Raw genomic sequence first — 27946 nt, 5'->3', positions numbered from 1 at the left:
CTACTATGACGACCTACTGCTCCTCCTTAGTTACTCCTCCTTCCTCCTGTCAGTCTCAGGGACATGCCGTGACAAGGCAGAGGCTTATGGAGCAGAATAAGGTAGCAAAACAATCAATCAAATTTCAATCAAATGTATTTATAAAGCCCTTCTTACATCAGCTGATGTCACAAAGTGCTGTACAGAAACCCAGCCTAAAACCACAAACAATGCAGATGTAGAAGCACGGTGTCTAGGAAAAACTCCCTCAAAAGAAACTACCTGAGAGCTACACTAAACACACAACTAATACACACATAACACACAGATACATAACATACAGTAAAACCACAATGAGAAAGATTTAGAACAGAGAAGATCAAATTCTGTGTGTGTGTCCCACAGAGAGCCTGCTGAGAGAGAGATGGCGCTCCAGAGTTGGAGCCTTGGACACCCCAGGGTCCTCACAGTCATGCCTCAGCTTGGCTCACTGGAGCAGGTTATCAGTGTGCTCGGCAAGGCTCTGCGGCTCTCTTAGTCAGTCAGTGTGGCTGTCAGAGATCCTATAGCAACCAACCTGTTCATCTTCTCTACTTCAGCCCCCATGCTGGAACAGCCAGAGGCTGTAGAGCAGAGCTCGCCAATCCTGTTCCTGGAGAGCTACCCTCCTGTAGGTTTTCGCTCCAACCCCAGCTGTAACTATCCTAATTCAGCTTATCAACCAGGAAATTATTAGAATCAAGGGTGCTAGATTAGGGTCAGAGTGAAAACCTACAGAAAGGTAACTCTACAGATAATAAGTTGGAGAGCCCTGCTGTAAAGCCATCACCATGCACTGTGCCACTTCAGGATGGAGCACAGTGGTGGGTGAACCAGAGAGAGGAGCGGGGGCTGGTGAGAGAGGTGGATAGATGGTGGATGGAGATGAGGTGGTCAGACACAGGGACAGGATACTGGGCAGGCTTGGGGGTACACTGGCCAGAGTGACCAGCCAAGGCAGAGCAGAGCTGGCAGAGAAGAAAAGACCACATCTGGTTGGCTGCTGTCCACTTTCTCCCTCGGTGCCTGTAGGCCCCAACCCAGAGGACAAATCCCAGTACTTCAGGTACATAACAGGTGGCCCATATGACAATAAATTATCTAGGGAACTGAGATCATCACTGGATGTCAAAGTAACTGAACAACATGGAGATATGAAGTGACATGTTATCCTTGTAGCCATCCAGACTGGAAAAACTAAACGCCGCACCAAAGACAGGGAAAAGAAGGTTGTAAGGATCCATTCATACACCAAGTCAGTGAGTGCTTTTTGTATTATAATGTTCTGTGTGTACAGTCATACAAACGTGAGATTGTTGTGGTTCACCGCCTGGTCTGGGATAAATTATTTATCTGCTGTGGGTGTCTGGGGGACGGGCGGCGTGTGTCCAAAGGAGTCTGGATGCAGCTGTGATGAAGAGGATGAGGAAGAGAACCTGTTGTATGGGACCTGGGAGAGAACCGGTCTCTCAGCTCATCTCCTCTCCCAGGCCCTGCCTGTCTGGGTGGCTCTCAGCCCAGATCCGCCAAACAATGTGTGTGTATGTGTGTGTGTATTAGAGCTTGTGGACACACAGCTGCATGAGGCTGGAGGTTTCCAGGCTTGGTTCCCAAGGGCACCCTGATGAAGCCTCGCCTGGCCTGCATGGAGAGAGGAGGGGAGACGGAAGGAGAGGAGAGGGGGAATGAGTCTGGCAGCTGTACGGAGGTCGGCCTATCTCTAGCCCTCACACTGCAGTCTCATGAGCCAAACCCTGCTGAATGATCCAGTGAACACCTGCCCATGTACCAGTGTCTGGGACTCTCTAAGATAACACTGCACACAGTATATAATTGGGGATGCTCCAAGATACCTCGTCTATGAGCTAAAGGCTAACACTACATCTGGAAATGGTTGTATAGACCCCCTCTGACCATTCTAACCCCCACCCCCACGAGCGCCAGATAGATGAAGCCCTTATAGAAAGAGAACAGAGCCCACATGGTTTTTTAAATCAGAATCATCCCTGTCCCCCTCTGTTCCAACCCTCTAATCAAGAGCCAGGTGTTCAACCTGTGCTCCTGTCAGTTCCCTCACCCCTTCTTTGTCTACCCCTCTTTCAATCTGTCTCAGCCTCTTTCTCTCTCCTCCTATCCCTCTGCTCTCACAGGTGGGGTTGTGCAAGGCCCTAACCCTGTAATTAAACAGTGTCTTCCACCTGCGCTACATAATTAAATCTGCCTGGAGAGGATTATAAAGCTACTAGGCTAGCTGGAACACAACACAACACTGGAGCTCTGGGAGTTGATAAGGCTCAGGGCACCAGGCTCTAACCCCACACTGAGACCCATTTGTGTGGGTGCACTCAGGGGGAGGGCAGAGGAAGCATTAGTGGGCTCACAGATCAGATGAGGGGCGGTAGGTTGGTACAGACAGGTACACACTCACATATGCATGTACACACAAAGCTGGGGGTCTGGTAGATCTAATTTCTCTCAATAGCTGCAGTAAATGTGAGTGTGGGGGTATTTGACGGACGAGTTTGGTGTGTGTGTGTTAGCAAGGGGCTACCATTGGAGTTGTCGCCACAGATGAGGTACAGTAATCCCTTGATGAATTCAATTACAGAGATAGGACCATACATCAAAACTGAGCCCACAGCTGAAGTCAAACTCATCTGTAGCCGCAGAGAAACTATTTAGCCCTCCTCCTCCACATGCTGTTTACAGAGACGAGCATGAGGCCAAAAGTTGGAGGATTTATGTTTGTGAATTAGAGGACGACAGAAGCTCTCGCTGTTGCTTGGACTCTATGCTATCCTTCCCAAAGCCAAGCTCGGCCGGGTGCCTAGCAGTGTTTCTCTCTCTCCACTATTATTACAGAAGTCAATCAAGACCTATATCTGTTACATAAATAAAACATCACTTTGGATGTTAAACTCATTATTGTAGGTTACTCTTAACACTTTCATGTCCTTCACAGATCACTCTCATCCAATATGTCACAGTCATACCTGTATGAAGATGACAGCATCAGTCTATGAAAATCTCCATCATCTCCGACGACAATGCCTATAATGGCTATTCAGAGGAACAGAATACACCCACATTCCATACCGGACAGAACAGCCTACAGCAGGGAAGTTGGTGTAGAATGAGGTTACAAAGAGAGGGTGAAGGAATCCCTTTAAGCTAAGGTCCTAGGAAATAATTGGGGTGAGGGAGCCAGGAGGGGGAATCAAAGTGCTGATGCAGGAAAAGGCAGAATGAAGTGGAGGGAGTTTAAGGCAGGTGGGATTATTAGGGAAATGATTCTGGCAGAGCAGCAGCAGAGTCCGAGCAGCCAGGGCCGGGCCCAGCAAGGTGCCTTTGAGCTCTGCTGCCCTGAGGTGGAGTTAACGCTGCTGCTAAACTGCAGCTGTCAGAGAGAGGGGAGGAGGGGGGGGGGGGGTCATGCTGAGGCTGCTGCTGCCTTCACGTGTGTTCATCTGCCTGGGGTATGAGTGGGGAGAGCTGGAAACAGAGAGGGGGAGGAAGAGGAGGAATGGGCCTTCTCTCTTCACCTCTCTTGAATCTACCTCACAGCACTGCCAGAGGCCCTCTCCAAAAGTCTCATCGGCATTAGAAAAATTGCATTTTAGTAAACTAGCATAAAAACATGTTGAAGAATGAATCCACAGGGCCTCTACGCCTCTGGTAGCACTGTGAAAGAGCAGTAAGGTCACAGTACACCACAAAACTGCATAACCAACAACGGTTCCCTTCAACAGACAGTAAAAGGTGAGTGGAGTTACCAAACTGAAAGAATAATACATGTAGAAATTCTTTACCTGTAAATATCATTGTCAAAGTTGTGTAAAAGATGAAGATTTAGATGACAAGAAGGGAGTGATAATAACCCCAACAAAGACAACTTTACAGGGTGGCCATTTTAAAGAGCATTATAAAACCATAAAAACAGTATACCAGATGACATAAAATTCAACTGCAAGCAGCAGAGAAATAGCCTACACTACAGGCTTTGAAGGAGTAGAATTTGATCTCTTTACACAATGGTGCTGCAAATCCCCCACCTGAGTGAGAGGTTGGGTTCCCCTGGTAATGAAGTGAGAAGAGGATGATGTGACTGAGGTGAGGTGTGGTAATGTTCCAAAATGCCTGCCCAGATACAGACCCTCTCAGTGTCCGGTTCCCTGTGTGGGGGAGAGGCGACACAGACCTCTCCAGAGTTAAATCCACACACACTTTCGCAAAGAGTGATATCTGATAGCCTTGATAACCTATACCACCATAAAAGCATAGAAAAAAAAGTATATTAAGGACACAAGTGGGTCATTCGAGCGTAATGCTTCTCCACATTACCTTTTCTAAACCTTGCTTTATCCAATTGGAGATGCTCAGTTGATGGCTTTTAGCCAGCAGCTAGGCTACTCTAATATTTACCTCAGTTTATGTGATTGTTTTCCTATAATAAAAGTATTGTATGACTAAACCAGACTGTGACTAAAGGCTGTTCTGACACTAATGTCAACCCAAGATCAAAGATAATACTAGCCAAGATGTCAGAAAGAAAAAGAGAACAAGAACATAGGTTTATTGTTGGTAGGAGATTTACTGAGGCAACACGTTCACACACGTACAGTAGCAGCAAAAAGGAGAGAGAGGGCTAGGAAAATTAGCAATTTCCTCACCTCCTTAAATACAGTTGTACATCAAGAACATATTGAACAAATCACCATTAATCCTCCCAATCAACATTTAAAAATATATAACCATAAAAGCTCATTTACAAAATAAACCCAGAACACAATTATGTCATTAATTAGGAATGCATAAGATTGCTTTGTTCATCATCAACAATAATTCAGATATTTGCCAGTTCTACGTACAAATGATTAACACTTCCTGATCCCTTCAAAACATTAAGTAGAATATTTCTCCATAAAGAATGTCATGAGAAATCATACCACATAATGCAAGAAAAAACAGCGTTGAAAAAATAAAATAAAAATGCTACCAGTTCAACTGTTCAACAGCCATATGGTTTGGCATATTCAAGGCAACATTAATGCAATATTTTGTTTTCGAGAAGTAAACTCCCATACAGATTTTTCATTATTTGTTCTTAAGTAGCTGTGATTGTAATACTGATTGGACTAATACCCGTTCTCATATTAGCTGGGAGAGACAATTGTTCCCAACACATCTCACCATTAGGTAGTGTACTTTCATGTGAAGAATACAGAGACAGAATTGGCCATGATAGAGGGAGGGGGGGGGGGGGGGGGGGCAACATATTGAGTGACCTGTGAAATGTAGGAAGGAAGATAGACTAACCATAATGTCTCTTTGTTAGATCCAGCACAATACTACCCACAACCTCTTTCCTAGTTAAAGGAGATATGCTGAGGAGAAACGGACCCTCGTCATCACCTCCAACCTCCCTGAGAGCATACAAGTCATGTGTCATGTGTAAGTCTGTGGACAGGGGTCGGAGGGCTGATACAGTAGCAAGACAGTCCAGAGAAACAGGCCAGACCCAGTAGTGCTAGAATCCCTCATCGTCATCACATCCATACTCTGGAGTAAAAGAAGACAAATTGATTACTCAACTGCTCTCAAAATACATGTTTTCAAACATTTGTAGACAGTCTGGTAGCCAGACAACATGGCATGACAACTAATGCTAGAGGAGCCTGGCTACCAGGCCAGTTTGAAGTTTCTTACTGACCGTTGCCTCCCAACAGCTGCAGGGCTCTTCCTCATCCCCCACATCATCATAGACCACAGGCCCACTCTCTATCAGCACAGAGTGGGGCGCCGCCTCAGAGATCGCCGGCAGGGGTTGGCTATCTGAGGAAACAATTAGGAAGAATCGACCAAGTCAGTTCCGACTTGGTAACCTGATTCTGCACGCTATCTGCAACCTGGGCCTCAATACAGAGGTTATTGCTAGCCTGATCCCCCATCCCAGCCCTACTGCAGGTGGCTATGGGTGAGGCAGGTGGGGGAATCCACAGTGTGATGAAGAGACATTTAGGCTCCCTCTGCTTCAGCATGTCTGAGCTCCTGCTGAGCTGTTTCTACCATCCCACCCCTCCCCTCAATGGACACTCTGCTGAGCCCAGCCTCCCAGTGATGAAAATGTATTTTTATAATAGGAGCTGGAAGACTTGTTAATTATGAAAATGAGGGGAAAATAAATAAATACATAAATTATTCTGAAGACTAATTAGTAGGTGGCTGGCCACTGTATGGGAGGAAGGGTCTGTGACTGTTGGGGAGGAGCTATGGGAGAGGCAGGAAGTCTTGAAAGCCCCTTGGGAGATAACGAGAAGACAAACCGATGAAACTATTTTGGCCCCATACAGTTTTAAAGGTGAGAGAACTGGGTGGCCTTGGTGGAATCAGGTCAGTCATAACAGTGTGATGGAGTCAGTGGTTCTCTACCATAGCTTACACTGGGGGAAGGGCTGGATGAACTGGATTGGTCTCTCAGCTTTAAAAGCCAGGAACAGTGAAATGAGGCTAGTCTCTATTCTATTGCCAGAGAGGTTTCTCACAGGAGCCTGCCAGCTTCTCTGAGCTTGACGTTTAAACAGGCATTTACTGCCAAGACTGTCAGGCGAAAGCAGTGCCGGGTAACTCAACACGCAGTTTACTCCTAGGACATTTGTTTAGGTAATACAAAGAGAGAAACAGAAAAACTGCCAGGCAACAGCAAAGCACACATCTCCTTTCTCTCTCTCCCGTGCTCCTTGCAGGCATGAAAGACAACATTACATAACATGAATTCCAAGCAAACCCGGCTCCAACCAATCAGAGAAGCCATTTGATACCAGTTCCCAGGGGGTGGTGAAGGGTTGCTTAGTAACAAGCCTTGTTGACCCGGCCGCTCGTGGCAATGTTTCTTCCTGGTTGCTGTAGCCTGCACTGGGAGATTCCATTAATGGCTGCCAAAACCACATGAGAGAAAGATGGAAAGGGAACAGAGCGGGACACAGCAGCAGAGGGATGAAGGGTGGGTGAGAGAGAGGCTCCCTCCTGTATGTTCCAGCCCACACCGCCTGAGTGCATGTGAACAACCCAGTGGGACACGGCCACATTCCTCTCCCATTAGTGAGACTGCTGCTGCAGAATCACTCTCCCCCATCTGGTTCATGGGAGACTAGAGGCTTGGTTGTCCACAGCAATCAGTCAGAAAACCATGGGTAGTGACAGAAAGGTATAGTCTGTTTTGTGTGTTGTGAGTGTAGGGTGTAAGAGACAGAAGCAGGTGTATCATCTTACCTGGTCCAGAGCCAGCTTCTTATGGGGTTGTGCTGATATGAAGGGCCGTAACCTGAGACAAGAATACCTTTGTGAAGACTAGACCAAGTGACATAACTGCAATGAATGGCAGAGATGATAGAACAAGACAAAAATGATGGAGATACATATCATAATGTACAAAGACCGAGACAGGCAGAGGTGCTAACAGCAGCAGTAATTCCTGGGGAAGAAGATCTCCAGTGGATGAAATTAGCATCTCTCCTGGAGGCCCCCCCCCGCCTGCCCACCCTGACAAGAGAGGCTCCCCTGGGGGCTTACTGTAAGTGCCTTACTCACACTGATAAGAGAGGAGAGAGAGCGCTTTTAATTAATCTGCTTTACGAGGAGGAGGAGGGAGGAGGAGAAAGAGTGTGTGTTCACTGTTTAGCAAGCAGGGCATCTTCACTCCCTTTGTCCGAGCTCATGAGAAAAGTATCCAGCAGCACCAGCCTGTTCTGGGTTTAGTGAGGTGGGCCCACCGAGCTTGAACTAGGCAGGACTAGGCTAGAGGGGTTCCCAAATGTGTCCCTCTTACTTTAGTCTCCGATCACAAACATGATCTTGGAGGCACCAGCAGTTATACACATACAGTAATCTATTCACTGTTGTGAGACGAAAAATGCTAATGGAATTTTAATGATATTAGCTGGATGGGGAAGCTACGGTATAAATAAATAATGATGATAATAATCAGGTCTTCAAACTACATTTTCCAGGCTGGGCATCAAGTCTCCCCTCCCTCCTCCCCTTAATCAAACCATGCATAAACATTAACCACATACACAAAACTGTGGTGCCCACTCCCTCTTTCCCAGTACACACACACACACTCTCTCCCAGTCTCTCATTTGGCAGTCCTGGGTGAGAGCGGCCTATTCACCCTGCGGTGCATTCTGGGATAGACAGAGCAGAGCTTGGCAGCGTGAGACTGTGATGCGGCCAAAAGGAGCGATTGTTCCCTCTCTCCCCTTTAGTGTATCCTGCACCACATGGCACTGACACCATTCATTCTCTAGTATAGCATCTCACACAAAAACACTTCTCAAACACACGCTTGAGTAAGTACACACACTCACAGTGTACGAGGGTCCAATGTTTATGATGGCTTAGGCCAGGGGACCAGCCTTGTTTGTTACAAAACATGGATGACATTTGAGGATGAGGACATTTTAGGGCTCTGTGGAGGGGCAGAGAGATGATGTTAATTCTGCTGTCCCTAGGGAATTCTGACCTCTAAAGAGGATTTTGTCATCTGTGGCCTGAGATTTGCCCTGCATTCCTATTTGCTCCCAGCAGCCTCTGGGTCTGGGCTAGAAAGACATTGAGTCACACATCAGAGTGTTGGGGTGGTGTGGGGCGGCCGGGCAACATGTCTGTCAGGGATCAGGCCGGGGGTGTTAGCTGGAAGAGTGACAGCGTCTGTCTGACACCATACCCACCAGGGGAGGATCATAGAGCAGGCTCACCACACAGACAGACAGGGAAGATCAGACGACTACTACTGTACTACCATCATACTACGACTACCCTGCCTGAGAATATCACAGGCTCAGTATCATCACACAGACAGACTGGGAGGATCACACACTACTACCACCCTGACAAGGAGGATCACACACTACTACCACCCTGACGAGGAGGATCACACACTACTACCACCCTGACAAGGAGGATCACACACTACTACCACCCTGACAAGGAGGATCACACACTACTACCACCCTGACAAGGAGGATCACACACTACTACCACCCTGACAAGGAGGATCACACACTACTACCACCCTGACAAGGAGGATCACACACTACTACCACCCTGACAAGGAGGATCACACACTACTACCACCCTGACAAGGAGGATCACACACTACTACCACCCTGACAAGGAGGATCACACACTACTACCACCCTGACAAGGAGGATCACACACTACTACCATCCTGACAAGGAGGATCACACACTACTACCACCCTGACAAGGAGGATCACACACTACTACCACCCTGACGAGGAGGATCACACACTACTACCACCCTGACAAGGAGGATCACACACTACTACCACCCTGACAAGGAGGATCACACACTACTACCACCCTGAAAAGGAGGATCACATAGTGCGGTCAAAAAGGCAGGCAGTCAGAGACCATTTGGTATTCTCTGACAAGCAGTCCAAGTACTTATTATTGCAACACCACTTCAGCTAGAACAGTAGACGTGTTCCAAAAGTCAACTTCTCCCTCACAGAAGAAAACATGTCTGACATTTCTCTCTAATAAGGTCAGGTGTGGTGTAGCTGTGACAGGAGTGACAGAGATGCCAGCCCCCCTCCATCCTCCTTCCCCCTGCCTGTTCCCTCTCCCACCTCAGCCACCATGAATGAGCCCATACCTTGGTATAGTGCAGGCATGGACACAGCTCAACCTGGAGAGCGACACAGTAACACATCTCAACCTGGAGAGCGACACAGTAACACATTTCAACCTAGAGAGCGACACAGTAACACAGCTCAACCTGGAGAGCGACACAGTAACACAGCTCAACCTGGAGAGCGACACAGTAACACAGCTCAAACTGGAGAGCGACACAGTAACACAGCTCAACCTGGCACAGCTCAACCCGGTAGAGCGACACAGTAACACAGGTCAACCTGGCATAGCTCAACCCGGTAGAGCGACACAGTAACACAGCTCAACCCGGTAGAGCAACACAGTATCACAGCTTCCTAATGGAACATTAGTAACAACACCACACTGTCAGATGTCACAGAGCCAAAACAATACATGGCTTGAGAAAGCCCTGAAGCCATCAAAAGTAGTTATTGCTTCTAAACTTCCCAGAAAAAGCTAAAATCTAAGGGTACAGATATTCCATTAAAACGTACATCCAAACTACTAGGGACCACTCGTTAGTCCCTAGTGTGTCAATATCACCATAGTAATAGTCTGTAATTTTATATCCAAAGTAATGCTGCTTGATACTGATTAAGCATTGGCCACTTTTAAATCATCACTAACTCTGATTCAGAGGAGTTGGGTTAAATGTGGAAGAAACATTTTGGTTGAATGCATTCAAGTTGTGCAACTGACTGGGTATCCCCCTTCCCCCAAATATCCTTGCGCTATCCCCTCCTAGCGCCTCCTTGTACCTGCAAGGGGACACATCTTGCCTTAAAGTTCAGAGGTAGATCTGCTGTTCAAAGTTGAGCCTGCAGCCCACTTCCCCCTGGGCATTGTTAGCTGCAGTGGGGAGTGCCTCTTTTGACAGAGTAGTCATGTGACATGTATAAAATCGCCTCTCCCAGTACAATGGGACATATGAAGCACTCCATTGTTGTGACGACCCCTCCGCATACTGACTGCCTCCACCGCTCTAAAAAGGTCAGACAGGAGACACTCCATCACTCTTCTCTTTCTCCAACTGCCACTCACTCTTTCCCTCTCTGTCTTTCCCAGCATCACCGCTCTCCGTCTGTCACTCCTCTCAGACTCTCCCTCTCTGTTAGACTATTAGTCTATGCTGGGCTTAACGGCATGTTTCTAATCAGCTTACTGCCAATGAGACTAAGCCTGAGCTGAAAAGGCGATTGACGGAGAGTGTTTAGCCAGTGGCTAGTGACTGCTTAGAGCTGGGGGATGGCAACTATGAAATTAGAAGAAAATCATTCAAGCTAAGAACGAGCGGAGTGAGACTAAGACAGTGTGAAGATGAAAAGGAGATGGAACTCTTAAGGATAATGTTACATCAAATCAGTAATATAACAAAAGAAATGGAGACGATTAAAGAGAAACAAAGAGAAGGCAATTGCCCCTTCGCTAAACCCCACCCCCCTTGATTATTGTTGCAACCTCTGACATTTTCCTGAGAAGCCCAATTCCCCATTCAACCACTAGCAAAAATCCCCTCACAATGATCCAAACTGTGTTTCTAATACAAAATGAAATTAAACACAAACTACCCCTTGCTAATCAGGAAACCCTTAGGTATGTTGTGATGGGCTGTCATTACAATTGCTTCACAAGAACCTCGTAAAATTAGCGTATCCTGATGTCGACAGCAGATGGGAGTTGTATTCAGGTCATTGCTAACTTAGCTAGCTAACATACATTTTGAGAAAACATGTTCTATTAATTGGCTAGCTAGCGTTAGCAACATTTGGTGGTCAATGAGGCGGAGCTAGCTAACCAGCTGTGCAAGCAACTAGGGGTCTTGCCACTATGGGTCTTTTCACTGTCCCCAAATCCAGAACAAATTCAAGAAAGCTTACAGTATTATGTAACTCTGTTCCCAACTCATATTGCTCAAGTGAACAGCAAACCTGGTTTAAAAAAAAAACAGATCAAGCAACACCTCACGGCACAACTTCTCTCCCCTATTTGACCTAGATAGTTGGTATGTAGGCTACATTTGACTTTTTAAAAATTAATTTATTAAAACAAAAATGTAGTTCTGTCCTTGAGCAGTTGTCTATTAATGTTCTGTATTACATCATGTTTCATGTTTTGTGTGGACCCCAGGAAGAGAAGCTACTGCTTTTGCAACAGCTAATAGGGATCCTAATAAAATAACAAAAAAATACCAACATTTCAGGTTTAAAAAAATTACTCCATCAGGCTCTGCATTTCAAGAATCACAGAAGCATGTCCTCCTGATAAATTGCAAAATAATTTAAGTGTATTTATTTGTTTTAAAGAAAACTGTATTTTTGCCATAGCCCTCACTGGCTCTCAATCAATGTAAACGTGCGCTTGCCTGAGGTGTCGGACTCATCAACAGTTATCCATTGGAACGCTGTGATTTTTAGGCCCAACATTTTGGGGCGGGGCTTAGACAAGGGTCAATTAACTCTTCATATAAAAGCATAATCAGAGATTTTCACAAAACCAAGTCTGTCACTAGGGGATGAGCACATCACACTGGAAGAGGGTGAGAAAGCAGCAGTAGTGAGAAAAGGAGTTGGCTGGTGCCAACAGTCAGTCCTTGTCCTTTGGGATCTCCAGACAGACCACTCTGGTTCAGACACTTCCACTGTTTAGTAGGTCCCTGTGCTTACAGCACTGACAGATTGATCGTCTGAGTGTTGTAATTCCTTGATGGCTGCTTTTGTCACCAAGGCAGGTGCTATACATACAGTGGGGCAAAAAACTATTTAGTCAGCCACCAATTGTGCAGAGAGCAAGTTCAAACAGGTGCCATTAATTCAGGTAACGAGTGGAGGACAGAGGAGCCTCTTAAAGAAGGTCTGTGAGAGCCAGAAATCTTGCTTGTTTGTAGGTGACCAAATACTTATTTTCCACCATAATTTGCAAATAAATTCATTAAAAATCCTACAATGTGTTTTTCTGGATTTTTTTCCCTCATTTTGTCTGTCATAGTTGAAGTGTACCTATGATGAAAATTACAGGCCTCTCTCATATTTTTAAGTGGGAGAACTTGCACAATTGGTGGCTGACTAAATACTTTTTTTGCCCCACTGTAAGTGGTGACTATAAAACAATGTACAGTGAGAAAGGCACTGTATACTGTAAGTGCAGTCATCGGTCCCTTTCTTACTTACTCAAGAGAGACTATTTGACTGGTTCAGGGTAGGCTGCGGAGCCATGAACTATGACTGCAATATCAACTCTGTCTGTCTCAACAGTTCCCGTGGTGCTTCCTGGGCTGTGGATGGATATACACTGGGATGGAGTCCAAACGGCTCACTTTGGAGCTTGTCTGAAATATTCCACTCTTCATTGTACCATTAGTTACAGTGGGAAATCATTAGAAGAACAAAGGCTTTGCTGTTAATGGCAGTTTCAAAAACCAGGGGGAGAGGAGCAGGATATCCACAGAGAAGGAAATGTCATTTCCCAGCAGTCTAGGCCAATGTATGCCACCTCGAGTGGGGTGGATTGCCTTTGAGTCTGTAGCATTGTAACAGATGGAGCCTCAACCAGGCAGTGGTACCCAGAGAGTTCTCTGTTGGTTCCTGTGAGAAGCAAACAGAGGCATCCTATGGAAATGCTTAGTGGTCAGTCAGTCAGGGGGTGCAGTGCAGTGGGAGAAGTCAGAGAGAGGCTGGAAACCAGAAGGAGATTACACTCTCCCGTGTGGCTCAGTTGGTAGAGCATGGCGTGGGTTGTGGGTTCGATTCCAACGGGAGACCAATTTGAAAAAGTATGAAAAATGTATGCACTCACTACTGTAAGTCCTCACTCCCACCTATCGGAGATATCTACTGCAGCCCTCATCCTCCACATACAACACCCCAAAGCACACACATCTCTGGGTTGCTCGACTTTTCTGTTCGCTGCAGCTAGCGACTGGAATGATCTGCAACAAACACTCAAACTGGACAGTTTTATCTCAATCTCTTAATTCAAAGACTCAATCATGGATACTCTTACTGACAGTTGTGGCTGTTTTGCATGACATATTGTTGTCTCTACCTTCTTTCCCTTTGTGCTGTTGTCTGTGCCCAATAATGTTTGTACCACGTTTTGTGCTGCTACCATGTTGTTCTGATGCCATGTTGTGTTGCTACCATGTTGTTGTCATGTTGTGTTGCTACCATGCTGTGTTGTCATGTGTTGCCGCCTTGCTATGTTGTCATCTTAGGTCTCTCTTTATGTAGGAGTCCTTTTATGTAGGAGGCCTTTTGACTTGTAAATAAGAATTTGTTCTTAACTGACTTGCCTAGTTAAATAAAAGGTTCAATCAATCAATCAATCAAAAATAAGTCATTCTGGATAAGAGTGTCTGCTAAAATGTAAATGTAATACAGCTGCTATCTTACAAAAAAGATATATATTTTGAGTGGACTGGAAATAAAGTGAGAAGCGTAGTGGTCCATGTGGGGGTGATGGGATGTCTACTCTGCTGATGACACCGGCTCAGAGGCTGAATAGGAATGCAGAGAAAGTGATTCCTACACAGGCAGCAGAGAGAAAATCGATAGTCAGAAACTCACCACAGCCCACTCCCTTAGTGGAAGCTCTGATCCAGAATCTGGTCTAAAACTTTAGGGTCAGATTTACACTTCTGAAACAGACTGAACCCCCCCACAAAATATGCAGTCAAGAATCCCCCCCCCCCCCAAAAAAAAGTGTGGAATGGGCAAAGGGCTTTAAAAGTGAGAAGAAAGAAAATCAGCTTTGAATGGAAAAAGAAGGGAACAGATGGAGGAGGGAAGAAAAAAAGCACTTGAGGGCAATTATCTGGGCTATTTATGGAAGAGTGCTTTTCCATCCTCCAGTAGGAATGGAGGGAACAGGGAGGCCCTGTTTGGCAGCTGGCTGGAAAGGCATGGAGTGGTATGGCAGGAGAGAGGGAGAGGGATGGAGGAACTGGCAGGTGGGAGCGAGGGTCCTGTAAAGTACAGGCCTGTGACCGGATGAAGGGCTGGGGGCCAGGCTGGCCATGACGGAGGGGAGACACTGTACAAAGCAGGCCTGAGACAGGACCAGGGGCCGGTTCCTACAGTGGAGAGCTCTTAAGTGAAGTGGAGCAGAGCCGTGGTGGGGAGCAGAGCCGTGGTTGGAGGAAGGGGAGTAGGAGCACAACGCCTCAGTGTAGCAGTCAGTAAGGCCCGGAAGCAGGCAGCACAATGGAATTACTGTCAGCCACCGCTCTCCTCCACTTCCCTAGGTCTCCCTGACACCATGTCTCCCCTTTTTAATAACCACACAAACAACCTTTTTAGAGCTCCAGTAACAGTCAGCTCCTCAACCAACCAGTGAAAGGACTCTTTCTACTGTCAACAGTCAGTCATGTTCTCATTTAAAATGTCAAAATTGACAAAAAAAGGTACAATGTGCACAAAGATACCAAATTATCCACATATTATACCATGGATTTGTTGAATCCTTGTTTCTGATTGAAGGGCATTCGAGAGTGTGCATTATTTCCCTAACGCACGGTATATTTGCGTGGTAGAATTCATTCTTACATGTTCGAGCTGCTTTTGAAAGTAAAAGTCTAATTGAAAACATTATTGGCATTGTTGAATTTGATTTTCCTAATGTAAAGCTAGGACTAATGGTTTGGTTAGTTAAATGACCAAGTCTGTGTTTGGCAACTAATGTAGCTATCTAATAAACTTTCTAGCTACTTCAGCGGATGTTGAACACATTTCTACCGGCAAATTAACACATTTCTAGTGTCATAATGTGTTCAATTATAACCATGGTATAAAATGATAATCCACATGGGGCTCGATGTGTTGTCTGGAAAATAATGCAACTCTGTGGAAGGTCAGTTCCACTCCACTAGCGAGTCGTGGAACACACCTAGCACATGGTGTGATCACCGTCCTGTGGTAAAAAAAAAAAAACTTGTTGAGCAAGCAACACTAAAGTGCAAAGCTCAGCTTTTTCTCAGCAAGTGGATGTGAGTCTAAAAAGCTACCTGCTAGCAAAAGTACAGTCACATTCAGCAAAAACAAGTGAAAGTGTACAATGAATGATTCAAAAACCATGTACATGAAATATTTATTGACACGACATAAATGCATTTTAAAAATGTAACAAGCGGACAGTTAGAGGGAAAATGGCCATTCTTAAAGGTGGAAAAGATTTGTCAATGACGGCCTCTTCAATAACGGAAAGTATTCTTAACTGGATATGTCTTCAACGTGTAGGCCAGTAAATGTCAACTTTTCAAGGAAGTGCTAGGCCACTGACTGGAGCCACTAGTAGTGGACTGGTGCTGTTAAAAAAACCTTAGCCCTCCACAGCGGCCCTCGCTGGGTTATTTCTAAAGCCTGTGAGATCAGAGTATACACAGGGTTGAGGGTTGGGCTGGTTGGAGGGAGGGAGGGACTGCAACCAGATGACTCCAGTAATACTGACCACACTGGGAAGGGGGAGGAGTCTCACCTGGTTCCACCACTAAAAGGCTAGGTCTAGGCTGGGCTGGGTCTAAGACTAAGACGGTTACACCGAAATTAGATTTAGTGTAAGAGGTTTAAAAGCGGGATAGTTGGGAAACCAATTTCAGTAATACCAAGCAAACAGAAAACGTCAAATGACTTTTCTCAAAGCTGAAGAAACAGATTAATTTCAGCAGAAACTCTCAGTGGATCATAGCGTACTGAATGTGTGCGTGTTGAGAAAGAGGGAGAGGAAAAGAGAGAGAGCAAATGAGAGCTCAAGCAAATCCTGGGAAAGAGAGAAGGTAATTCTCAGGGAAGTAGAGTCCCACGGGAGTGAGTGGCAGGCTGAGAGTCCACAGCCTTCCAGGGAAAAAAAGGAAATGGAATCATCTGTCTGCCTGTTGCTGGTGATCATTCTAGGCCAGGGGAAAAGTGCAGCCTCATCATTATTAAGAACAGCAGCAACATTGCTTCAACAGGCCGGGAAGTGGGCATGTTGCCCCCAGTGACAGACCGGAGCCTTGGAGAAGGACAAAGTACTGTTGCCTCATTCAGAACACTGTAATCCTGATAGCCTCATACTCACATTTCTAGTAATTTGCCCTTTATTCTACACTGCTGCCATAATTCAGTCTCGAAGCTTATTCAGCCGATACTGAATAATATATGACAGTGAACAGCAGTGGGATTATTAAATATACTGAGTCGCACTGTGGTTCTGCTCCACCTACCTCTTTCCCAAGGTGCTGAGTGGTGTGCCCAGGCTCAGAGGGACATTTGTAGGTTTGCAGTATTGTCCAGTCAGCCTCTGGGCTCCAGGGGTGGCTCCTTCTGGGGACTGTGCTATCTGGCGGGCTGGACTGGTGCTGGGCTTAACGTTCAGCTCCTTTAGGATGTCGTAGTTGATTTTAGTGGAAATTTTCTTCTGTTCCAGCATCTTCTCTATAGCTTCGTTTGCCGTGCTGGCATGGATCAGAACCTTCTTTTTGGAGGCCGAACTCTTGGGCTGCAGGGCACACAATGGGGTTTCAAATCACCCAGTACCTTGTCAATTGCAATTACTTAGGACACATTGGTTCTTTAGCTCATTGTACAGTTTTAACTATACTTTGCACAATGAAGGGATGCTCTAGCTATGCTACAGTATATGGGACGGGGCTGATTGTGACATTGGACAGCATGGCATACGGTTGTTGGATCAGTGCTTTCAAAGCCTCCACACCTCATTAGCTATATGTTGCGCTGCAGTTAATCTAGCTAGTTAAAACCAGAGAGCAGATGTTGGACCTAACAAAGGGCCTGGGCCTTGCCAAACCCCGACGTGAAATGAGAGAGAAACCCATTGGAGGGGAAAATATGCACACACACATTGACACACGAGAGCTTAGTGTCTGTCTGTTCGGCAGCGAGAGTGCTCAGAGGGCTTTAGCAAACCCAGGCCATCCCAAGCTCATTGCTTCTTTAGACTGGCAGGATGTTGTTGATTTACCTTCTCCTTGTAAATCCCCAGCTCCTTCTCTTTCGCTATCCTCTCTTCCTTTCCTGAAAGTATAAATGTGGATTGGGGATTAAATTGGGATTGTAATTATCAGTAAGGAGAGTCAAGACAAAACAGTATATTACAATATGTACATAGTGTGGTGTGGCTGAACCATTCAAGTAGTCTTCGTTCTGTTTCATCCAAAGCTCAGTCTTGATTTTCACCTCGGTCATTCAGGAGATACTGCAGTGAAGGGAAGTACATAAATTACCTTAGTTATGCATTTCCAGTTTTTATTCACTGACAATACTGTCAGTACATTTCAGAATGAGTGGATGTTTCAATAGAAGGTGCCCTCTAAATGTTAAAATGCAGTACATACCAGCTCAATCTCATCAATACCACTTAGGTCGAGCTCTCCATTTTCAGTGTCCCCATCTGAAAAATCAATTAGACCTCATCATCATTATTATTGTTGTAGGTTCTCAGGTAAGTCAACTCACTCCGGGAGAAAGAGAGAAATTGCAACAGATAACACTTTACAAAACACTCATCAATTGTGTTTCTGCAAAGAAAATTGTGCCTGGATTTGTATCAGTAAATAATAAGCACAGCAACTTCTGATAACAATAACTAATAGGCTTAACTCTGCTTTAAGTTGATCTGCCTGTACAGAGTTTCTTTTCAATTACGATGTGCTTTCAAGATTGCAGTACGCTTTATTTTGTTGCTGAAACAACAATTTGCATTTTGATGTGAGACAATGGATGCCTGAGCTGCATTTCCATTTTTACCCTCCTTCCTCTGATGATTACTCAGGTTGTCAGAGAAGAAACAGACACCTTTATGCCGAGACAAGACAGGAGATCGTTCAAATCCCAGCGCACTCAACACTTCAACGATGGAAGGGGGGAAAAAACTAGTTCCACAAAGGAAAAGTTTTGATCAGCTTTGATAATGGAGACAAAAAGGATGGAGGGTTTGACTTCGGAAAGAATGGAAAAATAAATACAACAGCTTTCACACTCTTCTCCTTGATTAGCCATTTCCCAATAAAGTAGGACTCCATCACCTGCCTAAAGACATCAGACACAGTCCCAGTCAAAGGGAAGAGGAGAATCGCGTCTTAAGAGGCAATATGTTGCAGGTTTATGGGAGTCGTTTAACTTCTGTCAGCTCCCGATCTTTTGACGTGTTCAGAGAGCCCTCCTTCCCCGGGTTCACACTTCAAAGCCGTGCCAAAAGCATCCACAGGCAGCCTTCCCAGTTAATTAAGGAGAGACAGGTGCACAGGACACACACACACACACACACACACCACACACCTTCAAGGTTGGGGTATAGTGAATTGCAATAATACAACAGAAGCAATCCAGCCAGTCGAGTTCAGTTGAGTAGCAGCTAGCCTCTCAAAAGAGCTACACAGATACAGTGGGGCAAAAAAGTATTTAGTCAGCCACCAATTGTGCAAGTTCTCCCACTTAAAAAGATGAGGCCTGTATTTTTCATCATATGTACTCAACTATGACAGACAAAATGAAAAAAAAAGAGAAGATTTTTCTGGATTTTTTTTCTCATTTGTAATGAATTTATTTGCAAATTATGGTGAAAAATAAGTATTTGGTCAATAACAAAAGTTTCTCAATACCTTGTTATATACCCTTTGTTGGCAATGACAGAGGTCAAACGTTTTCTGTAAGTCTTCACAAGGTTTTCACACACTGTTGCTGGTATTTTGGCCCATTCCTCCATGCAGATCTCCTCTAGAGCAGTGATGTTTTGGGGCTGTTGCTGGGCAACACGGACTTTCAACTCCCTCCAAAGATTTTCTATGGGGTTGAGATCTGGAGACTGGCTAGGCCACTCCAGGACCTTGAAATGCTTCTTACGAAGCCACTCCTTCGTTGCCCGGGCGGTGTGTTTGGGATCATTGTCATGCTGAAAGACCCAGCCACGTTTCATCTTCAATGCCCTTGCTGATGGAAGGAGGTTTTCACTCAAAATCTCACGATACATGGCCCCATTCATTCTTCCTTTACACGGATCAGTCGTCCTGGTCCCTTTGCAGAAAAACAGCCCCAAAGCATGATGTTTCCACCCCCATGCTTCACAGTAGGTATGGTGTTCTTTGGATGCAACTCAGCATTCTTTGTCCTCCAAACACGACGAGTTGAGTTTTTACCAAAAAGTTATATTTTGGTTTCATCTGACCATATGACATTCTCCCAATCTTCTTCTGGATCATCCAAATGCTCTCTAGCAAACTTCAGACGGGCCTGGACATGTACTGGCTTAAGCAGGGGGACACGTCTGGCACTGCAGGATTTGAGTCCCTGCCGGCGTAGTGTGTTACTGATGGTAGGCTTTGTTACTTTGGTCCCAGCTCTCTGCAGGTCATTCACTAGGTCCCCCCGTGTGGTTCTGGGATTTTTGCTCACCGTTCTTGTGATAATTTTGACCCCACGGGGTGAGATCTTGCGTGGAGCCCCAGATCGAGGGAGATTATCAGTGGTCTTGTATGTCTTCCATTTCCTAATAATTGCTCGCACAGTTGATTTCTTCAAACCAAGCTGCTTACCTATTGCAGATTCAGTCTTCCCAGCCCAGCCCAACCATCCCAGCCAGTCTTCCCAGCCTTTGACAGCTCTTTTTGGGGGGGGGGACGATCTCCGACTGGGAAAATACATTTTGAATGGTCTTCCAGTACACAATTTCAAGTTGGGAACTCTGGCCTCTTACAAGAGCTCTGACCTGAAGATTACTGATGTCATGATTCAACCTTGTTTTTTCCCCCAAATTCCCAGTTGTCTTGAAAGCACCACAAATCCAGATAATGCCAGACTTTGATGTAAGTTTGATGATAAAATTTGCCCACAAGGACCGCCGCACCACCTTCCTGTTCAAGTGAGGACAACACAAGGTGAGTCCGAAATTGTATTGTATGCTGCTGCATAATGATGTAATACACCAGGGAGATATGTATACTGTAGCTAAGAAAGTAATACTAAGTGTATGTTGTGTAGTAAGCTGTTAGCAGTCCATGTACCTCACCATAATAGATTTGGTCCCTTTTCCCCTCTTATTTTCACCTACTGTTCTGACTTGGTCGTGTTTTAGAGAAATGTAATCATTTAGCTTTCATTAATGTATTGTTTTGTGTTGTGTTGTGTAATAGCCTTGCATCTTTACATGCTAGAATCGTACTTAGCAGCTCTGAACAGTGTCGGCAGTCAAGCTCTTTTGTATTCACACAGAAAAACGTGGAAGGCGTCAGCCACTCGTCAACTCAAATGTTGCTATTTTGTAGAAAGCCCTTGTTGATACTAGCCAGATGGCCAAAGCTAGACAACTACCTAGAAAGATGACTTAGAAACAATTGAATTCACTCTCCATAATACCATACTGCCAGCCCATAGCCAAATGTTTAGCTAGCTAGCTAGCTAGCTAGCTAACGTTAGCATTTTCGCTAGCTTGCACAACAGTTACACTGCACTAACTTGTCAGCTGTTTCATGGAAACTTGCTAATCCATTGTAATTTAATTAATGTCAATACTAGCTACTGTGGTTTGTTAGCTTAGTCTAAGGCACTGGCGTCACTACAGATCCAGGTTCGATCCCGGGCTGTGTCGGAGCTGAACGTGACCAGGAGACCCATGAGGCTGCGCACAATTGGCCAAGCGTCGTCTGGGTTAGGGGAGGGTTTGGCTGGCGGGGATGTCCTTGTCCCATCGTGCTCTAGCGACTCCTTGTGGCAGCCAGGCAAATGCGCGCTGACTTCGGTCACCAGCTGTATGGTATTTCCTCCGACGCAGCTGGCTTGGCGGGGTCGTGTTTCAGAGGACGCATGGCTCTTTACCTTCGCCTCTCCTGAGTCCGTACAGGAGTTGCAGCGATGGGACAAGACTAACTACCATTTGGATATTACAAAATTGGAGAGAAAGTGGCTTTAATTTAACAATGAATTTGATTAAAATAACATAGCTAATTTACATACACAACAAATAAAGCCTGATATTGCGCAAGCCATTTCTACAAACATTTGAATGCTTAAGGTGATGCACATCTGTGCCAGATTAGGAATAAGCCTACTGCTCGTTGGTCAGCATGCGAAACTGAGGTTGTCATGCATGCAAAATTACTTCTAGAATAATGAGTGTCAACACAATTACATGCTTACTTCGACACTGGAGTACGCAGTTGTTACAAAATAGCTATTTTCAGAAGGTAGAAAGAAAGTAATTTGAGAAACAACAAAAAAGAAAAAAAGTGAACCGGTGATTCATAACGTTTGAATCGATTTTCTGACCAATGCATGCTACAATTGAATCGGTTTGGGGTCCCGCAGACCATATCTTATACATTTGAACAGGGACCGATGTATTTCGGTGAATTGTTCCATCTCTAAAATTTCGCTCTGCCCCTCCCCAGCACCTAGTCCTGGGCTGGCTGACGCGAGCCTGAGGAGTTTTGGCAGAATCTCAAGTACCCCCAGATCCCAGCACAAGGCACAGCACACCCTGCATATCAATGCCATGAGCCCCAGGATTTCTTGGGCCTTTCCTTTTCCAGGGAACATTTATTTTCCAGCAGATTCCCCTCCCCCTGGAGCACTCTGGAATGCACTCTCAATCCACCACAGAGGAGAGGGAGGCAAGGAGGAGGAAGCGGAGGAATAGACCACTGTCAGATCATCAATTGTGTGGGCAAGTTAAAAACACCCCATTCTGTCCAGATCCTCAGATATGGGTAACCTGACTCGTGCTCACCCCTACCCCAATCCCCACTCCCCCGCACGGCTCGGTCTCAGGCAGCCTAACTGATGGCTCACCCCCATCCCCATTTCCCGCACGGCTCGGTCTCAGGCGGCCTGCCTGTGATGTGGTCAGATTAGACGCTACACCGCAAAGCTTCACTGATATAAATAAAGAAAAGAAACATGCCCTCAGGAACAAACCCTAGCAGGTGGAGAGAGCCTTTTGAAGATGGAGAGAAAGAGAAAGAAGAAGAGCATCGCTGAAGTTCATTGATCTCCTTGAGCCCATATTTCATTTCAGTCTTCAGAGGAGCGGGGGGAAAAAAAGTGTGGTTCAGCAAATGACAGGGACCATCGGTGCTGGTGTCTGCCGTTCTTTCTCACCTGCATCCTCCTCCCCTCTCCACAAACAAAAGACTCTCCAGAGTTTGTGTGATCCTTCGGGATGAATCAGCTAGTGACATGGTGCTGCTCACGGTGGATCACTATTACCTAGACTTCAAGACAACCTTGATGTTCCCAACAACACTGCTCCAAGCATATCAAACACAGCCTTTCCCTTAACCTGAGAACATGACAAGCCTCATCATTCTCAAAAGTTTCCATTCAGAACCAGCAATCGTATCAAATAGACTACATGGCAGCTCTGCCCTGAAGACAGCCAAACAAGAAGAGCAGAGAGAAAAAAGAAGAAGTGTAATACTCTCCATGACTGACAGGGGCAGGCCAGGCTGAGGCGAGGAGAAGTGCACCCATTAAAATGTGACCTCCCTAACCTTGACAGAGCCCAGACAGACCCTACTCCCACTCAGCCACCTGCTCCTCATGCCTGGGCCCCTGCACTGAGCCAGAGAGGGAAGGAGTGCAAGAGAGATCGAGACAGAGGGAGATCGAAAGGGAGCTAGTGAGAGATAGTGCTGCTGGGGGCAGGGCATTGTGCTGGTTCATCATATTGAGCGCATCTCTAGTACTCAACCTTGGGAGACAGGGATCCACCAGGCATTACAGCCCACTTCATTATCCTTCCCAAGCCTTTAACCACACAGAATTCAGATATGTTATCTTTTTCTGATAAAAATCAATTTGATGAAAAGACCGTTTCAAAGGCTTCCTTGCAGACAGGCTATGCGTAGCCAATGTGATTTAAAGGATACACATTTTTTTATCCGGATATTTTCTACCTGCAGGCTGCAATGTATTTATTTGTTGGCTTTATGTCAGCTATTTTCACATAATGGCAATAGAACTCAATTTTAGATCTGTACCATTTTCATTTAGATATAATTTTGATTAACCACATGACATTGACTTTGAGATGAAGACTTCCAAATGAAACTGTTCCACAAAAATGTGCTTATGAAAATCATAACTAGCACGCAGATCAATAGAAATTATACAATAACTTGGCACTCCAAATGGAAAAGGTTGCCGACCACTGGTGTAGCCGGTTACAGGCAAATTCAGGAGCTTAACGGCAAACAGCTGGAGGAGGAGGGTCAGGGGGACCGTCGGGAACAGGGTTTTTTCCCCTTCTGGTTAGGCTATACTGATATCTGGCTACCTCTTTAGTAACATGTGAGTCTTCATTTCTAATTGCAGTGCTTAAAGCATCAGACAAGCTCAGTATAGTAGTCTTTATATATGGAAAAATACACATTTAAAAATGTTGACCAATTGACTGGTTGAAAGAACAGTCGACTCTCGGTCAACTAATATTTTTTGTTGTTGTTGGGGACTGTCCTACTTCTGACCCTATACTGCATCAAGGACATTTTGTGGTGAATGTCCTGAAAACCATCAATGTGGTGCCTTGTGTGCGTGATATAACAGCCTGAGGCCGCATAGTAAACTGCTGCCGTCATCTCCACTCAGGTTGGGAGCTGCAGACACACCGTTTCCCTTCCCTCCCCAGGCCAGGGAGACGGATCATGTCCAGTCAGGACTCTATCAGATGACATGTCAGACTATGATGCAGCATCTCACCAAGCCTAGGAAATACTACTACAGCTCTTCAGAAAACACACATATTTCAGCCTGGTTTCACATTCAAAAAAGGGCTTTGTGAGACTTGCTGAAAAAGTATAGTAGGCCTGTAGAGACAGAGGCTTAAAATAAATACTAGAATGTTTTTATTTCTTCCACATTTTAGTATATCTCTGAGTTGTCATCAGTCATCACCCCACCACACCATTCTCAGAGTGGCTGGCCATCCAGCCATCTGTCAAGCTGGCCCCAGTTCTACTGTACCGCCCCCAAGCATTGTAAACACCCCACATCCCGCCTCCTCACTGTGGAATTGAGGCATCCATAGCTGTCAGAGACATAGTGTAATGACTAAACGGAGGATGGGTGTGTGTATGTGTGGGTGGAGGTTAGCTCCGTCTGACCTCTCTATGATTGCCTTTTTGTTAAATGGAAGGAGGATAGAAAAGCTGTGGTGTTTACAATGGACTACATTTTTTTTAAGGCTAGCTCGGGTAGGTTGGTCACATGGATAGAGTGTGGTGCTGCGGATGCAGTAAACATTTGATTCTATTCCACCTTTAATAGCTTCTAAACATATATTTTAACAGCCAAAATGAATAAACTGTGATCCCATCATTGCTCAGTTAGATCTGCTGTAAGACATTCTCACACACAGGTCGTTATAAATTGGTAGGTTTAGCTATAAGTGTCCAGAGTAGTAGTTGTAGTCTTAGAATTGGAGAGGCAGGATTTCTGCTTGGGTGAGTCTATTTACAAATGGCTTTAAGCACTGGCAGCAATACACAACTTCAGTCTTTGGGTGACTAATGGTTATCAACACCTGACAGATGTGGGGAAACGAGGCGTGAGTTTGGTTTATGGGCAATCAACAACTGAAATTAAAGTGCTGAGATTAGAATTGCAAAACTACCGGTAATTTACCAAAGTTACCAGAATGTTCAGAGAATAGAGGTGAAACAGAGAGAAAACGGAAAGGAAGGCAGGCTAACGTTTTATATCTGTGTCCATATTGTCCATGAGTTTGCAGTGGATAGGTCATATGGTTCAAGAGGAAATAGCCTAATTAATTAATAAAAGCATCTAAATCAACAATGGCATTTGTCAGAAATGTACTTTTCCAACTACTTACTTTTTTCACAACTGCCACTAGTTGTGCCAAAACAGACATATTGACATAACACTTTTTTATAAAAGTAGAAAAAATCATGCTGAAACCCTCATATTAAAACACCAATGGTATTCACTAAGTTGATGATACTAAATATATAAAGGCCATAGATCATTACAGACACCTGTGTTAATCTGAAGTACCCAAAATGTAATGTGATAAAATAAAAAAACATTCAAGTTACAAAAGTTCTGATAGTAAACTGGTAAAACATAGAAAGTCACCAGTAATACTGTATACCCTCCCTTTGCAACCCTAGCTAGATTCACCTACATTCAGAAGCCAACACTTTTAAAAACAGCCCTTGCGGAGCGCTGACATTCCCAGCCCATAAAAGCAGAGCCGTTTAAAAAGTGCCAGAGGTTGACTTTGCTCAGTGAGGCAGTTAAGGTCAGCCAAAAGTCATCGATTGGATTAAGTGACTGGATGAAAGCACTTCAATCAATGCCTGCTCTAAATGGTACAGGACAGTGCTCCCTTAAGACAAAACTATGTAGACCAGGGCCGCCGGCAAATGCGAGCAGGCATTTGCCACAGCACTTTTCAGTTAAAAAAATTAAATAATAATTATTATTATTATTCAACCTTTTTTTTTAAACTAGGCAAGTCAGTGAAAAACAAATTCTTGTTTACAATGACGGCCTAGGAACAAGTGGGTTAACTGCCTTATTCAGGGGCAGAACAACAGATTTTTACCATGTCAGCTCGGGGACTAGATCTAGCAACCTTTTAAACTCAGCAAAAATGAAACATCCTCTCACTGTCAACTGCGTTTATTTTCAGCAAACTTAATGTGTAAATATTTGTATGAACATAAGATTAAGTAACTGAGACAAACTGAACAAGTTCCATAGACATGTGACTAACATAAATGGAATAATGTGTCCCTGATCAAAGGGGGTTGGGGTCAAAATCAAAAGTCAGTCAGTATCTGGTGTGGCCACCAGCTGCATTAAGTAATGCAGTGCATCTCCTCCTCATGGACTGTACCAGATTTGCCAGTTCTTGCTGTTACCCAACTCTTTCAACAAGGCACCTGCAAGTTCCTCAGCCCTCACCCTTCAATCCAACAGTTCCCAGGCGTGCTAAATTGGATTGAGATCCGGGCTCTTCGCTGGCCATGGCAGAACACTGACATTCTGGTCTTGCAGGAACGAGCAGTATGGCGGGTGGCATTGTCATTCTGGAGGGTCATGTCAGGATGAGCCTGCAGGAAGGGTACCACATGAGGGAGGAGGATGTCTTCCCTGTAACGCACAGTGTTGAGATTGCCTGCAATGACAACAAGCTCAGTCTGATGATGCTGTGACACACCGCCCCAGACCATGACGGACCCTCCACCTCCAAATCGATCCCGCTTCAGAGTACAGGCCTTGGTGTAACGCTCATTCCTTCGATGATAAACGTGAATAGCACTTTTTGCCAGTCCTGTCTGGTCCAGCGACAGTGGGTTTGTGCACATCGGTGACGTTATTGCCGGTGATGTCTGGTGAGGACCTGCCTTACAACAGGCCTACAAGCTCTCAGTCCAGCCTCTCTCAGCCTATTGCGGACAGTCTGAGCACTGATGGAGGGATTGTGCATTCCTGGTGTAACTCGGGCAGTTGTTGCCATCCTGTACCTGCCCTGCAGGTGTGATGTTCGGATGTACCGATCCTGTGCAGGTGTTGTTACACGTGGTCTTCCACTGCGAGGACGATCAGCTGTCCGTCCCGTCTCCCTGTAGCACTCTCTTAGGCGTCTCACAGTATGGACATAGCAATTTATTGCCCTGGCCACATCCGCAGACCTCATGCCTCCTTGCAGCATGCCTAAGGCACGTTCACGCACATGAGCAGGGACTCTGGGCATATATCTTTGGTGTTTTTCAGAGTCAGTAGAAAGACCTCTTAGTGTCCTAAGTTTCCATAACTGTGACCTTAATTGCATACCGTCTGTAAGCTGTTAGTGTCTTAACGACCATTCGACAGGTGCATGTTCATTAATTGTTTATGGTTAAATGAACATGCATGGGAAACCGTGTTTAAAGCCTTTACAATGAAGACCTGTGAAGTTATGGATTTTAAAAAATTATCTTTGAAAGACAGGGTCCTGAAAAAGGGATGTTTATTTTTTTTGCTGAGTTTAGTTACTAGCTCAACATTCTAACGGGCGGCAGGTAGCCTAATGGTTAGAGCGTTAGACTTGTAACAGAAAGGTTGCAAGATTGAATCCCCGAGCTGACAAGGTAAAAATCTGTCGTTCTGCCCCTAAACAAGGCAGTAGATCCACTGTTCCTAGGCTGTCATTGAAAATAAAAATTTGTTCTTAACCGACTTGCCTAGTAAAATAAAAAATTAAATAACCACTTGGCTACCTGCCGCCTCAGTCAGTTGGGGCAGTTTTGGTTTAATAAAAAT

General features: G+C 45.2%; 1 pseudogene; it reads right to left on the bottom strand.

Moving 5' to 3' along the window:
- Positions 1–5272: 5272 nt before the first annotated feature.
- The window catches only part of LOC109894431 (transcription factor IIIB 90 kDa subunit-like), a 49752-nt pseudogene continuing 27078 nt past the window's right edge, over positions 5273–27946 (bottom strand).

This window comes from Oncorhynchus kisutch, linkage group LG7, assembly GCF_002021735.2.
Source record: "Oncorhynchus kisutch isolate 150728-3 linkage group LG7, Okis_V2, whole genome shotgun sequence".
In the NCBI taxonomy this organism is placed as follows: Eukaryota; Metazoa; Chordata; class Actinopteri; order Salmoniformes; family Salmonidae; genus Oncorhynchus; species Oncorhynchus kisutch.
This window is presented reverse-complemented; position numbering and strand designations above follow the sequence as displayed.